Here is a 14,164-nt window from a genome sequence, read left to right as displayed (position 1 = left end):
CATCACACGGAAAAATTAGCTGCCATGTGCATCCGGTGCAGTATCCGAGTGAAAACGGTATCATTTTGAGTGGAATCTGCTCAAAATACGCATTGGAGCTCTATTTTTGCTGTGATGATTTTGATTGCTTGACACACCTTATCAGTGTCAATATTTGTAAATCTGTTTTTAGGGGTGCGACTTTTGCATATACCCCAACAGAGTTATTTCAGAACAATGTCTATTGCTTTAGGTTCTGTGGATTTAAGTGGTGGAAAGATAATCACGGACAAATGGATGAGAAGATAAAAGACCAAAGAAAGGTAGGGACGAAGAATGGATGAAAAAAAAGAACCACGTCAAATACACCTCAGGATGGGAGAGAGGGGCCAATCTCAGAAACCTCACAGCAAATGCTGTGAATAAAGATGTATTGGACTCTAACTGATATTTCGTTTTTGTTAGTGTTTATTTTTAATTTCAAAATGAAATAGAATAGCAAATAGCTTTGATGCTGGACATCCCAGGAATTAGTGTATATGTCAGCTGTAAGATCATTTTCCTAAGCTTCTGAGTAACTTTGTTAAAGGTAAGATTCCAAGAGAAAAAAAATTGGACTGGAGAAAGAATTGCCAAGTGTAGAGAAAAGCATGAATCATGTAGAACATTATGTCAGCAAGATGTCAGTATTGGTGTTAACCGGTAATTACCGGTAATTTACCGGTTGAAATAAGAAAATACCGGAACAAAATTGGCAGTCTGTATGACCTACCGGTTGATGTTTAAAACTACCTGTTTTTTTCGCTGGTAAAAGAGCAAAACTAGTACTCTGAGTTGGACTCTTACTGGTTCCAATGACCAGCCTACCGTTTATTTCAGGACTGTTTGCATACCGGTTTGAAAATATACTAGCGACATCACTGGATGTTATACATGAGCCTTTATTGATTATTTTGTGCCAGTTGGATGTTCAGTTTTCACAGTATCTCAAGTACTGTAACAGAGGAAAGAGGAACCCAAGATGGTTTCATTACATGTAATTGTTTACCTTTAGTCCAACAGTCTATGTTACGGACTGCGGTGCTGAATAAAGAACATCCTTTTTTGTTGTGTATATATTGTAGAAATCATGTACAGCTGTGTTTTTGATTCTTTGTCTTTCTTTAAATGAGTAATGCAGTATGCAAGCTAGCTTGTTATTGTTTAACGTAACATTTTGTCAATGTGTTAAGATGTATTTTTCAATATAAAATTATATAGTTATGTTTTTGTTTGGATACTTTTTTGTAACAACTTTACCTTTCCTTTCCCTTTCATACAAGTTTGAAATGCTGACTATAAAGCAAAGAATGAGACTGGGGGAAAACCGACTTTGTTTTTGCTCACTGAATTATTTCCATACCGGGTTCTTTTTTACATTTAGTCAAGTTTTGACTAAATGTTTTAACATAGAGGGGGGAATCGAGACGAGGGTCATGGTGTATGTGTGTGTCTGTGTGTGTGTGTAGAGCGATTCAGACTAAACTACTGGGCCGATCTTTATGAAATTTGACATGAGAGTTCCTGGGTATGATATCCCCGGACGTTTTTTTCATTTTTTCGATAAATACCTTTCATGACGTCATATCCGGCTTTTTGTAAAAGTTGAGGCGGCACTGTCACACCCTCATTTTTCAATTAAATTGATTGAAATTTTGGCAAAGCAATCTTCGACGAAGGCCGGGGTTTGGTATTGCATTTCAGCTTGGTGGCTTAAAAACTAATGAGTGAGTTTGGTCATTAAAAATCGGAAACTTGTAATTAAAATTATTTTTTTATTAAACGATCCAAAAATAATTTCATCTTATTCTTCGTCATTTTCTGATTCCAAAAACATATACATACACTACTCACAAAAAGTTAAGGATCACTATGAGAAAACAGGTGCTCAATAAAATCAGTTCGCTACTGTTATTTATTTCTCAGTCAAACAAAATTGTTATGAATTCTTGTTCAGCTGTAAGTGGGCGATGTTGTATTAGTGGGAAAATTGCACGGGATTCTCTACTACTGAGCTTGGTAGCAAAAGAAAAAGTGGAAACTTGCGAAAAAGGACCTTGTTTTGGACCGTTCAGCCCGAACACATTGCACAAGCCACAAGGAAAAGCCAGTGTGCACGTGCAAGCACTGCTGTTTATGTGTGAGATGCTGTCACTTGCTTGGCTTTTTGAGAAGACATACCACCAGTATTAGGCATTATCTGACAATGCCTCCACGACGAAAATTGAACGAGTTTGAGAGGGGACGAGCTGTTGCATGGTTCCAAGATGGTGTCCCCAAGCGAGAAGTGGCCAGGCGACTTCACGTGTCCATCTCGGTCATTGTCAGACGGATTCAACGTTTCACAGCCACTGGGAGGGTCCAGGAAAGACGCAGACCTGGGCGACCAAAGAAGACAACTCCACGTGAAGATCGTCTCATTGAACGACTAGCCTTTCAAACAAGAACAGCCTCTTCCAGCATTATTCGAAGGCAGCTGAGGATGGCTACTAACACCAACATCTGCCAGCAGACCATACGGAATCGCCTTCATGGGTTTAACCTCCGTTGTCGTCGCCCAGCTGTACGGCCACGCTTAACTCCAGCCCATAGGGCAGCACGCCGCGCCTTCTGCAGACGTCACGTGAGGTGGACACGTCAGCAATGGTCCCAGGTCCTGTTCAGTGATGAATCACGCTTCACCCTGAACCACAACGACGACCGACTGAGGGTCTGGAGGCGCCAAGGGGAACGCTACATTGACGCCACTGTCCAAGAAAAGGTGGCCTTTGGTGGAGGTTCTGTAATGGTCTGGGGGGCCTTCAGCCTTCACCACAGAACACCCTTGTTTCATGTACAGGGTAACCTTACTGGCCTCCGATACCGGGATGAGATCCTTCGACCGCTGGCTGTGCCTACACTGCAGCAGATGGGACCGCAGGCTGTCTACCAGGATGACAACGCTCGCCCCCACAGGGCAAGGGTGGTCAACGACTTCCTGCAGCAGTCTGGAGTCAATAGAATGGAGTGGCCAGCATGCAGTCCCGATCTCAACCCGATTGAGAACCTCTGGGATGAGTTGGATCGCAAAGTGAGGAGCAACCACCCCCCTCCCAGGGATGTCCAGCACCTCTACCAGATGCTGCAGGCTGAGTGGCAGACGCTTCCACAGAGGATCTTCACCACCCTGGTCAACTCTATGAGGACTCGCTGAGTCGAGTGCCAGAACAGCCAGGGCGGTTACACGCGTTACTGAACTTTTGGGAGCATCTGAATGCCATGTCTTGTGATTTCAAAGACTTTGTGAAATTAAATTTCGATACGTACACACTTTGATAAAATGTACAGACCAAACGATTGCTCGAAATTGAAGGAAATGTTGTATCGTTATCACTAAAGCATTGAATTAAACGTTTGCCAAATACCAACGCATTGGCTTTCTTATTTGGAAAGTTATGAATTTGTGTGCAAGTGATCCTTAACTTTTTGTGAGTAGCTTATGTTATATTTGGATTAAAAACAATCTCTGAAAATTAAAAATATAAAAATTATGATCAAAATTAAATTTCCGAAATCGATTTAAAAACTATTTCATCTTATTCCTTGTCGGTTCCTGATTCAAAAAACATATAGATATGATATGTTTGGATTAAAAACACGCTCAGAAAGTTAAAACGAAGAGAGGTACAGTAAAGCGTGCTATGAAGCACAGCGCAACCGCTGCCGCGCCAAACAGGCTCGTCACTTTCACTGCCTTTTGCACTAGCGGCGGACTACGTTCAGTTTCATTCTGTGAGTTCCACAGCTTGACTAAATGCAGTAATTTCGCCTTACGCGACTTGTTTCTTTTTCCTACAGGGGGATGTGAAGAAAATGGATTGCTTTGAGAGGAGGGTGCAAGGGCTCTGTCTTTGTATTGTCAGAGATTTGTAAACACACACAAAATTCCATACTATTTATTTATTATATAATTATACATGTATAACCACCCCATACACCCCTTTCAGGGATAGAACACTTCCAAATAAAAGTACAAGTTGAGTTTTTCTATTGGTTTGGGAATTTAACCCTGCAAAGAAAGATCACCTGTGACAGAAGGACATTTTCATCTAGTCTCTGTGGTGTCTTATGATATGCACCAGAAACCACTGTATTTTGCAATATTTTAACTCATAGATATGCGGTTTGTATTTATTGGAATAAAGTTGGGGTTTGTTTTTCAGGATTCTTGTACTTGTTGTTGTGAGGCAGAGATGGCCAAATCTCAAAATGTTAACTCACCAACCGGGTGAGTAACTTCAAGAAAGTTACTTCCCGGCTAAACATTTTGTTGGCCGGGTATATACCACAGTTGCTGCAACTGCAGTGTTTATATATGGCTTTGAAACTCGATATTACAACCAAAAGTGACTTGCATTAGACCAGAATTGTTAATGGCAAGCTGGGCGAGTTGCCACGCGTTTTCTACTAGCCCGGCAGATTTTGTACTCGCCCCTGGCGATCGTGCGGACGATTTGGCCATCCCTTTGAGGTATACTATAGTTTGGTCCTTGTTGTGCTCTGCATGTGGTTGAATTTTGTACATACTTTTGTGCGTGTATCCCTGCAGTCTTTCCAATGTGCAAAGAAAATCCCTCTGTTGTTCTGGTCCAAGAAAAGTGTATTTACTTTTTTTATGTTTTGCATGTTTGCCGTTTTGCTATGTACATTTATCAGACAATTATGTGCTAGTAACTTTGCATTAGTTACCAATGACTCCTTGACAAAACTGTGATGTTTTGCAAACCAGTATTACCAAACTTATGTGAGATACAATTGACATGTACTGTGGTACCTGCGATGTGGGGCCCCTCTGATGAGAGGACACTTCCCTTAATAGGACTCATTATGGGCGGGGACGTAGCGCAGTCGGTAGCGCGCTGGATTTGTATCCAGTTGGCCGCTGTCAGCGTGAGTTCGTCCCCACGTTCGGCGAGAGATTTATTTCTCAGATCCTCAGTGTCCGAACACCCCCCCAATGTGTGTACACGCAAGCACAAGACCACGTGCGCACGAAAAAGATCCTGTAATCCATGTCAGATTTTGGTGGGTTATAGAAACACGAAAATACCCAGCATGCTTCCTCCGAAAACGGCGTATGGCTGCCTAAATGGCGGGGTAAAAAACGGTCATACACGTAAAATTCCACTCGTGCAAAAAAAACACACGAGTGTACGTGGGAGTTTCAGCCCACGAACGCAGAAGAAGAAGAAGGACTCATTTTGGAGTCCCTTTGTCTATTATCTCTACCACAATATACCTGTCATGACAGGCCACCTGCAATGAAGGGACACTTTTAGCTGGTCCCAAGGGTGTCCTTTCATGGCAGGTACCACTGTACTAGCACTTACAGATTCCGGAAAGCTGGGTAAACCAAGGCATAGTAACATATGACAACAATATCCTTACCATGATGGGACTGAAGGCTCATAACACTTTCTCTTCCTCACAGATTCATGCTATGTCCTATGCAGTTCAGAACAGATTTAAAGGCATATGTACGCGCTCCCGTGTTTACAAAGTGTAGTTTGCCCATAATCGATGTCAAACGCACCATAAGACCATATAATGACGATATGTCACCATGCGCGGACCATAATTCATGCATTACAGCTTGTTCTAGCCTCTGAAAAAGTGAGGATGTCAACAAAGCCGCGGTGTTAGCTCCCTTGCATCAACGTTACATGTGTTGCCAAATCTATAAATAGGACGATCCAGATCAAAATGAAAATTAACATATCTCAACATTGAAGGGGTCCCAGACCACAATATTTTGCAGGGAACTTAATTTAGCATGTCTCCAGCTGTTGGTAAAGCAATTAGCGTGTATAGTCATCGAGTACATATGCCTTTAACCGAACAATTTAATGAAGCAACGCTTGCTCTCATTTGATCAGACTTCTTCTTCTTCTGCGTTCGTGGGCTGAAACTCCCACGTGCACTCGTGGTTTGCACGAGTGGAATTTTACGTGTATGACCGTTTTTACCCCGCCATTTAGGCAGCCATACGCCGCTTTCGGAGGAAGCATGCTGGGTATTTTCGTGTTTCTATAACCCACCGAACTCTGACATGGATTACAAGATCTTTTTCGTGCGCACTTGGTCTTGTGCTTGCGTGTACACCGAGGAGAGTCTGCAGACAAAGTTGACTCTGAGAAATAAATCTCTCGCCGAACGTGGGGACGAACTCACGCTGACAGTGGCCAACTGGATACAAATCCAGCGCGCTACCGATTGAGCTACATCCCCGCCCCGATTTGATCAGACTGACTGTCCTCTTAGACCAGTTGGCCTATATTGGGACAGGTATTAGTAACACGCTGAGGATACTTTGACTCGAACAAGCCCGCTGTGGCTGTCTTCTTTGACATGGCAGCATGGTCAAAGTACCGTATTTGACGGATTACAAGACTCACCGTTTTATAAGCCGCACCCCCGACTTTTAACAAAAAAATTGGGACGAGCCACGTATAGGCCGCGTCACTATATTAGCCGCCGTCGAAAAAAATATAATCAAATCGTGTCAATCAATCAAAACAACCAGGCAAACGAAAGTACGGTATTTGGCGAAATCGGCTCCGAGAATAAACAAGTGAAACAAAGAAGAAAAGTGAAAAAGTTTGAAGAAAAATATCACACACACAATTTGTAACCAACACACACATGTAGTCCCGCCCAGAATAATCTTTTTTGGGATGATTTACGACTTTTGCGCACATTTTCGACACAACATGGCGGCTCTCGCTCCTCCAACTATCGCGAGACACAAAAAAACGAAATCTCGCGCGCGCGAGATCCTGATACATCCGGTGTTTCTCTGTACGCTATCTTGTCACGATGACTTGTTGACAAACGAAGATTCGCGAAAGAAAGAGAAAAGCGCCGAGTCTTGAGTAGAGAGCTAATAAAGTACCGGTAATCGCTAATCGAGCGAAATGAAAATCCGCGGCGACTTCCATTAGGGGAATGCTATTCAAGGTTAGGTAACGTTTTAGCCGCATCTTTTTATAAGCCGCAATGCGATTTTTTTTTTTTTAAGTCGCGGCTTGTAGTCCGTCAAATACGGTATTGAGATACGATCATGATAATCAGAGACGAGAGATGATGCATGCATGTCTTTGTGTTTTTCAAGCCCTGAGACTTTCACTGTGAACTTGGGATCTTTTTTGTGCGCATGTGTGCACACGGGGGATGTTCGGACACCAAAGAGAGTCTGCACAAAGTTGCAGAACCAAGGATTTGAACACGCGCTAATAGCGTTGAACTGGTTACAAACCCAGCACACTACCAACTGAGCTACGTCCCCGTCCCCATTTCATCAGGCTGTACTGTCGGCACTTTTGGTAGGCCTTGGGATAAGCTAGAGCTTTTCAAAAGTGTTATCAGTATGTACGTATATTTAGTGTGTCTACAGTGGCATGGCTGGAAGCGTTTTGAATATTTGTCTTACATTTTCTTGTCTTTTTTGTGTGCATAGTTTATGTCTGAACGCTTTTGTTTACTGTCTGCTTTTCTATAGATGCTCAAAAGATTTGGAACAGAGAACAAGTCTGCTGACCAAGTGAAGTTACGTTTATGTAGACCAAATTATACAAGCGAAAATGATATGTAAAACCTTCATCTTGTCATAGATACGATCAGATGTAAATGTAGACTAATAATAGGTATGAATTGATCACATAAATGTGTGTTTTGAACGTGATTGCAACTATATATTGTCACACTGCCTTGTAAGGTTGCAAAAAAAGTCAAGTCTGACCCATTAAATCATAAATCATGTAAATAATACTTTTTGTGACAAAAAACTACATGTACTTTTGTTAGCATTTTTTTTCAACAAAGAATTTGAGAGAAAAATGAAAAGCCAGGTTGAACAGAAACTAATCTAATATTTCGTGCCACCTCTGCCATCCAAGGCACATTCCTGCCATTTTGATGAAGTAAGTCTCAAATGTGACACATGCATCAATCTAAACTGACCCAACTGTGCTTGGATCAGTCCATTTGTTTCAACAGAATGTTAACATGTACACATACATCTTCAACATGACAGCATTTGATAAGGTCAGCTGATAATAAAAGTACAAAAATGAATTGAATCTGATTGACTGTGTGTGTGTGAATGGGTGTGCGTGTGTACGTTTGCATGCGTGTTAGAGAGTGATACTACTCTCTCTCTGTCTCTCTCTCTGTCTCTCTGTCTCTGTGTCTCTCTGTGTCTCTCTGTCTGTCTCTCTGTCTCTCTCTCTGTCTGTCTCTCTCTCTCTCTCTCTCTCTCTCTCTCTCTCTCTCTCTCTCTCTCTCTCTCTCTCTCTCTCTCTCTCTCTCTCTCTCTCTCTCTCTCTCTCTCTCTCTCTGATATGGCCCTTCGTGGTCGGCTGGGCGTTAAGCAAACAAACAAACAAACAAACTCTCTGAGTCTCTCTCTCTCTCTCTCTCTCTCTCTCTCTCTCTCTCTCTCTCTCTCTCTCTCTCTCTCTCTCTCTCTCTCTCTTCTCTCAGTACGTGTATAAACCGTGCTTTCGGGCGCTATCGTCACAAAAAGAACAAAAAGCAGCAGAATAAGAGTTTCAGAAAGTTCACCAAACCGCCCTAAGAAAAAGAGAAACTAACTCTTCTCAGTACCAACAGAATACGATGTGATGAAAGCGACTCAGCTACTAGAGCAATAACTATTTTAGTTTACGAAACGTGTGTGGCTTCCCGGATTCCATTGGCTTGTACCGTCTCTCTAAATATCTCCCTGCGCGCGTACCAGTCATGATAACACACACATGATTACAAGTTTGCTAAACGTTGATATAAACTGCACACACACACACATATTGCAACAACTTTCGTACCCCTCTTAAAGCATTTGTTCCTGTGTCATTTCATTCGAATTTTCTATGCCATTTTAAAACACTCAGTTTCGCTATCGATATCTGGCATACTTTTTGGATCAAACATTTCTTTAGGAGGGGTCACGTGACCGCCGCTCAACTTGAATCGGCCTGACAGAAGCGTAAGGTACCAATTAAATAATCGACGAAATTGCTGAGATTGGCTTTTTATCTTAGAAGAAGCCTCTACATAACTGAGAGGGTCGCTGATGGACTAATTATTGGTACCCCCCTCCCGGTCAAACTTACATACAGAAAATAAACAAGTCGCAGCGTGTCAGAGTAGTTTCTTGGTGCCAGTACCTTTAAACTGGTGCTAAGTGAAAATAGTATCAGCTGACACTGAACATAGACTGAAACTAAGTCTCAGTTTCAGTCAAGTTTTTTAAGTTGTTAGTTGAGATCAAGAAAGTGTAACCAACACTGAATAATGTAAAGATACCACGGTTTTTGTTATTTAATTTCTGCCATAATTACTGACTGAATATTATACGTGTTACACTGTGAAATAGCTTCAAATAAGACAAATTCAATATTGTGATGCGTCCGGGCTATTTGTTTTCGCCAATTACTGTACCTGGAATGGATACGCAATTCAGTCTAAACGGCTGAAAGCGGCTACAGAAGAAAAAAACAAAACAAGTTAGCATGAAAAACTGACTTACCGTGCACATTCACAGCTGAGTTTTAACTTCCCTCCTCAGTGTTTGCTGTACTGCGTACTAATACCGTCCGACGGTCTTACTGAATGTCGAAAAGGTATGTGGTTTTAGACAAACAGAATAAAGTGCACGTCTTCGTTCGTGAATCATACACGTTGCGTAATGTGTGTTACCGGTTTAAACTGCAATAACACCCAGCGGCAATGAAATACAAACAGTTCACTTGAAGATCTATAGAACTTTATCTAAAAATGGGTCTCTGACTTAAAAGAGAAGAGGAAGCACTCTGGCGATTCGAGTCATTCTGTTTATATCACGATCCGCGATTCGGTTTTGTTTTCAGTCCTATCTTTCGGAGAGGTTTGGGTACGGTTGGCGTGGAAGCTACACGCCTTGTTTAAGAATCACAGAATGACTTGGACTCACAGAGGGGCGGAAGCACTAAAACCAGCACTGGTCCTGCTAAAAAGTGACCACTTTATACTGCCTTCCACTAAATTGAGAAGAGGAAGCATTCCGGTGTAGGGTGTAGGGTAATCGGTTCCATTCTACTTTTTATCGTGATCGCTGGTTTTGTTTTCAGTCCTTGTAAGATAGGTCGACGGAGCTGATGTGGAAGTTACAATTATATTTATAGACTTAGTCTTGGCTAGAATCACAAAATTACTTGGACTTACCGACAGAGGAAGCATTCCGCAGGCAGTAAAGTTCACTGAGCGGCTTAAATTCGTCACGGTGGCTGATTCGGTTTTGTTTTCGTTCCTGGAAATGTGTTTTGACTGATTCAGTTGCCTGTGAAACTATAAACAAATTCCGACTTGGTAAAGAAAATTCAGTCACTGGAACTTTGAGGAACTGCGGCAACTCAGTACAGAAACGGTCTTCAATTCTGCTTATATCACGATAAACTTAGTCACTGCACTGGTAGGATTTTGTTTTCAGCAGAAACTGAGACTCGTGAGTTATGGCTCGATCAGGTGTCCGTTGATGGTGAAACGAAACCGCACATGATCACACTTGTCAATCAGTGCTTTGTGGGACACAGTAGGCTACACCATAGAATCAATATGATTAGTCCTGATATTGCTCTTCCGTTGAGTTATGCACGTAGAGAACGTTTCCGTATGGCGCAGTTGCTAAGTAGATCCTTCTTTTGATTTGAATGACAACGTAGAATAGGCTGGTTACTGGGATACCCAACTTAGCCGCTGTTTTCTATTTTTAAAGACAAGTAATGCCGCCGGCATATTGTTGTTTGAATTAGAATATAAATAGGTTCTGCTCAATCGGAAATTTCCGAAATGACGACTGATTTTACAGACAGCATGCCCTAGCTATGTCACAAGGCGTGTGATCAAGTTGCGCAGTTATCATGGAGTACCCCTCCCACACCACGCACCCACAAGCATGAAGGCATTGACCGACCGATAAACTGCGCCTAATGACTTTGCCGTGAGGGCGTAAAACTTAAATTTCTCGACCGATAAAATGTGTATCACGGTTTCAAGAGATCATTCTATCACAGGGTGACTCAGGGTTATAACTTGGCACATTTATAGTGCTTGCACTTAAACCATGAGTACAGTCATAAGGGGGGGGGGGGGGGGGTGTCCTGAAGTGAGGGGTCGTAAAAGGGGGTTCCACTGTGTGTGTGCGTGTGTGTGTGTGTGTGTGAATGGGTGTGAGTGTGTACGGCTTGCATGCCGTGCGTGTGAGAGTGATAGAGATTATTCTCTCTCTCTCTCTCTCTCTCTCTCTCTCTCTCTCTCTCTCTCTCTCTCTCTCTCTCTCTCTCTCTCCACCTCTCTCTCTCTCTCTCCTCTCTCTCTCTCTCTCCTCTCTCTCCTCTCTCTCCTCATTAGTTTAGTAGACCAATGGCTGACAAACATTAATAATAATCAGTTCTGTGCTGCTCTATTTGTTGACTTTGCTAAAGCTTTTGACCTAATTGACCATAAACTCCTTATCAAAAAGCTTGAGATTTATGGAATTGCAACAGATTCCATAAACATTTTAACATCTTTCCTGTCAGACAGACAGCAAAGTACTTATCTGAAACAATCATACTCTTGTAAGCAAACCGAGTAAGGTTTGGAGTACCACAAGGTTCTATTCTTGGTCCATTACCATTTTCTATATATATAAACGACCTACCTCTATTTGTAAAATGCATGTGTGAACTATTTGCAGATGATACTACAATTCATTCTTGTCACCAAGATCTTATTAAACTAGCAAATATCCTCCAAGAAAACATTGATCGATTACTTGAATGGTCAGAACTAAACCATATGTCACTGAATCCAAATAAAACTAAATGCATGCTACTTACCACGAGGCAAAAAAGACAAAATCTAACATCTGGATTTCCGACATTGCTAATACGAAATCAAGATGTTACCGAAGTTGATAGCCATAAAGTCTTGGGAATAACTATTGACAATAACCTGTCTTGGTCAAAACATGTAGATACACTTTGTAAAAACACATCCAAAAAAATATTTCAGTTATCAAAAATCAAACACTTTCTAGACCTTCGCACAAGAAAACTGTTTTTTCAGGCACATAAGTTCAGTCAGCTATTGACTATGCTTCCACAGTGTGGGACTCTGCAAGTGCAAATACTTTGAAACACTTGGGCAGTTTACATAGACGAGCTGTTAAATTAATTATTTTAAAAAATACATCTCTTTTCATGACTGATTATAAACGATTGCAAATTCTTCCTATCAAAGATAGATTTGCATATAACAAAGGTGGGATGATGTATAGAATTATGTCAGGGAATGCCTCGAGTCAAATTTCAAAATAAATCATTATAGAAAATGTAACAAATTAATTACCCCAACTCCAAGAATTGACCTGTACAAGTCGAGTCTATCATATTCTGGAGCAATTATGTGGAACGCCATTCCAAATATAATTAAATTACGAATTCATGAAACATCATTCAAGGAATATTACATGCTGTTTCTTTTACAAAACTTATAAGAAATATTATCAAGCAGCTGGCAAAATATAACTGTACTCTCTGATTATATTAAAAAACATGATTATATATAATTCATGAAGGATTTTTTAATTTATTTTTTAATTTTTTTATACAAACACATATTTCTCTGTTATATATAATTTTCAAGCATTGCTAAAGAATCCTAATGCATCTTAAAATGTCTTATTGGTTGCTTGACATGTTAATTATGGTAAATATGTCATTTGTACTATAGTTAAACTTATCTTTTATTTCTTCTTGTTTCTTACCCCTCAATGGGCGAGGGCCGGATGAAAAAAAGGTTATTCCGTCACCCTCGTAAAATAAAATTGAATTGGAATTGGAATTGCATTGCATTGCATTGCATTGCATTGCATTGCAATTCAATTCAATTCTCTCTCTCTCTCTCTCTCTCTCTCTCTCTCTCTCTCTCTCTCTCTCTCTCTCTCTCTCTCTCTCTCTCTCTCTCTCTCTCTACATATGTATGTATGTATGTATGTATGTATGTATGTATGTATGGTGTGGGTGTGTGTGTGTGTGTGTGTGTGTGTGTGTGTGTGTGTGTGTGTGTGTGTCAGTGTGTATAAATCAATTCCGAGAAAACCTACTCGGCCGATCTTCACATGAAACTTCACACAAGAGTTTCAGCTCGAAATTAGTTCATTAGTTAGCTCAATAAAGTTGTCATTAAACCGAATTATTAGAAGCAGATTACAAAATGATCGCATTGTATTCCTCATCTTCCCCTGAATTCAAAAATATATAGATATGTCATGTTTATTCTAAAAATGTGCTCTGAATGAAAGAAAATATGTTCAGTAAGTACAACGATCGCATGCTTCGCGGAGACGAGCGTGACCCGTCACGGTCTTCGGGTATGGTTAGGTTGGCGGTGTTGATACGGACTGACTAAATGGCTTCTTTATATCGCTTCACCCGAAAAAAATAAAATGTATGTTATCATAATTATTCAAGGTAGAATAAACAAGTCGCGTAAGGCGAAATTACTACATTTAGTCAAGCTGTGGAACTCACAGAATGAAACTGAACGCACTGCATTTTTTCACAATGACCCGGTAGTCCGCCGCTTGTGCAAAACCGGCGGAGTGAAACTGATGAGCCTGTTTAGCGCGGTAGTGGTTTCGCTGTGCTGCATAGCACGCTTTTCTGTACCTCTCTTCGTTTTAACTTTCTGAGCGTGTTTTTAATCCAAACATATAATATCTATGTGTTTTTGGAATCAGGAACCGACAAGGAATAAGATGAAATTGTTTTTAAATCGATTTCGGAAATTTAATTTTGATCATAATGTTTATATTTTTAATTTTCAGAGCTTGTTTGTAATCCAAATATAACATATTTATATGTTTTTGGAATCAGGAAATTATGTAGAATAAGATGAACGTAAATTTGGATCGTTTTATATTAAAAAAAATATTATTACAATTTTCAGAATTTTAATGACCACAGTCATTAATTAATTTTTAAGCCACCAAGTTGAAATGCAATACCGAAGTCCGGCCTTTGTCGAAGATTGCTTTACAAAAATTTCAATCAATTTGATTGAAAAATGAGGGTGTGACTAGGTCCTC

General features: G+C 40.7%; 1 protein-coding gene across 2 annotated transcripts in view; it reads right to left on the bottom strand.

The window, feature by feature from the left end:
- The window catches only part of LOC138962608 (uncharacterized), a 37,284-nt gene extending 26,404 nt beyond the window's left edge, over positions 1-10,880 (bottom strand). The window contains exons 1-2 of one of the 2 annotated variants that reach the window (XM_070334482.1): positions 10,258-10,880; positions 9,584-9,662 (exon numbers count right to left, since the gene is read on the bottom strand). The gene's annotated coding sequence lies outside the window, so the exon portion shown is untranslated. The remainder of the gene's footprint in view (positions 1-9,583; positions 9,663-10,257) is intronic. The other variant, XM_070334484.1, reaches the window with a different exon arrangement.
- Positions 10,881-14,164: the final 3,284 nt, after the last annotated feature.

The sequence above is a fragment of the Littorina saxatilis genome, linkage group LG3, assembly GCF_037325665.1.
Source record: "Littorina saxatilis isolate snail1 linkage group LG3, US_GU_Lsax_2.0, whole genome shotgun sequence".
NCBI lineage: Eukaryota > Metazoa > Mollusca > Gastropoda > Littorinimorpha > Littorinidae > Littorina > Littorina saxatilis.
Note: the sequence above shows the minus strand (reverse complement) of the source record. Positions and strands in the feature narration are given on the sequence as shown.